Here is a 2,511-nt window from a genome sequence, read left to right as displayed (position 1 = left end):
CCGACAGGTGCTACGCTTTGTCATGCCTGGTCGGCAGGTGCTACGCACGACAGATCTTCCAAGGACTTCAAGCTGTGTCGGCTGGTGGTACTTGGCAGCATGGCGCTGAGGTGTATCAGTGGCGACTGCAACGTGCACAGCTGTTTGCGCGCAGGGAGGAGGTGCCGTTGGGCGCCGTGGTGGCGTCGACGATAGCTAGACCGAGCAAGGTTGATGCATCAGTACAGTTCTGAAGATGGAGCGGTGGCAGTTGGCGGCGGCGGCCTCTGAAAGCACGCCGGACCAGTGTGTGCCCCAGACCCGGCAAGTGGCTAGGTTGGGGTCTCAGGTCTTAGATGTTAGGTTTGGCTACGATGTCTGTTTGGTATTAGGTCCAGGCTATCCGCGCCCCTTCATCAACTGGATAGGTGTAGCGACAGTTTGTTGCTTAGACGGCGGCTTTAGTCTTACTGTTGTATGACTTTGTAAGGTCTTGTGAGAATAATTAATAAAGTGGCCGTATGCATCGCCCAGATGCAGAGGCCGGGGGTCATCCTTCTTTTCTAAAAAAAAACCAATGTCTTGCTGGGATTAAACCCAGAATAGGGAACTCAGAGTTCTGGAAAGGCCTATTAAAATTCAGAAAACGTTTCTTTTCCCTTTGTAAATTCTCTGTTGGCAATGGAAAAAATGTTAAGTTTTGGGAAGACTAGCGAATAGGGGATAAACCACTTCGACTAACTTCCCTAGGTTGATCTTTCGATAAAAACATGTGTGTTGTTCATATTTTTATGAAAGAGATTGACCAAATCCACTTCAGGAGAACTCCCCTAGGAGATTCCTTTGAATTGTAGAATCATACAAGGGATGTATGTTCTGCAGCTGCTCTCAATGATGAGAGGGACACTATAAAATGGACTTTGACAAAAAATTGTGGCTGTACTATCAAGTATCAAGTCATATTATAGAAAATGGTGTTAGATTTCCACACAGATTTATGTGGAAAACTAAAATTCCTCAGAGGATTAAAATCTTTATGTGATTGGTTTTGCGAAACAGCATCCTGACAAAGGACAATTTGATTAGGAGGGGTTGGATTGGTAGCAAAGCTTGCCATTTTTGTGGTTAGATGAATCTATTGATCATTTTTTTTATGAAATGTTATCTCGTCAGGATACTCTGGAACATTTTAAAGTGTGCTTTTAACTTGCTGGGTATACATGACAATGTTAATGCTTTGCCTGGACCTTGGATACAAAATTTCCATTCTGATGGAAAGCACCTGGTATTTACTAGGATTTCTGTGGTTTTCTGGACCATTTGGAAGATTAGAAATGGCAGTATTTTTTATAACAAGAAAATCACTGACCATTATGTCCACATAAATATGATTGCTAGATGGTAGAATGATTGGAATACTTTGCAGAAAAATAAAAGAAGGTTGACGTGGGTGGTAAAAATCCTAGAAATGACAACAAATGAAGTCTTTAAGGTGGTACAAGGATGGCGTTTTGACATGCTTCGGATCCAATGAAGCTCTATCTTTTGGAGAAGATGCAGTCCGGCAGAAGAAAAAGAAGGAAATCTGCAAACGTCTGATGCTACTCCCTCCATCTACTAATATAAGGCCACTTCGTATTTTTATGTCTAACTTTGACCATCATTTATATGCCACAAAAGGTATGCCATTGGACGCAAATTTCAAAGTACTTTTCGATAACATTTTTGATGACATTTAACCCATATTTTGTTGATTAAAATAGTAAAATTATAAGTCAAAGATTGACACGAAAAACGAAGTGGCCTTGTATTAGTAAATGGAGGCGGTATCTACGTGTGTTGATTCTTCCTTCTTTTTTAGCAGGCTGGTTTAAAACTTGCTCCATGGTAGTTAGATGGCTACTTAAACTTGTAATAGCTTCTGTATAGCGGTGCCTCAAACGTTTTTCCTTTTCCTGGGTGCCTGGTGATGGCAATTCGATAGCTCTCGACCTCACATGTGCTGTTGACCTGGTTGATGTAGGGCACTTGGGATATCTAACTCTTTGGCTACTCTCTTTTCTTTTAGTAGTTATAAGATTACGTGATTTCTATGAAATGAAACCGGAGGGAGACCTCTTTATAAAAAAAAACTCATAATAATGGTTTCCCAATATACATATACACGATCAGTTCATAAGCAGTGTAACTGTAAATAATTAATGGATAACTTAAAGCAATGTTTGAATCTGCATTAGACGTACGCCTCCAGCTCTTGGCATGTACAGTTTGCAAATGCCGTCAGGAAAATCACACCTTGCAAATATAGACCGAGGGTGTTGACTGCAGTTCATAATTTTGCCTGCTATCCGGGAATTGGATGAATTTTGGCTTTCAGTTTGATATATTCAAGCGATCTCCCCTCTTGTGCTTACTTAACAAACTTTGTGAAAGAATGTGCGCTAGAGGGTCTGATATTTGCAATTTTATTGCCTTTTAGTTATCTATGGAGCACCATGTTGCTGCTTTAGAGGAGAGCCAGACCATCGGGCA

The sequence above is a fragment of the Triticum aestivum genome, chromosome 3D, assembly GCF_018294505.1.
Source record: "Triticum aestivum cultivar Chinese Spring chromosome 3D, IWGSC CS RefSeq v2.1, whole genome shotgun sequence".
Taxonomy (NCBI): Eukaryota; Viridiplantae; Streptophyta; class Magnoliopsida; order Poales; family Poaceae; genus Triticum; species Triticum aestivum.
The sequence above is the reverse complement of the archived record's forward strand: the minus strand, read 5'-3'. Positions refer to the sequence as shown.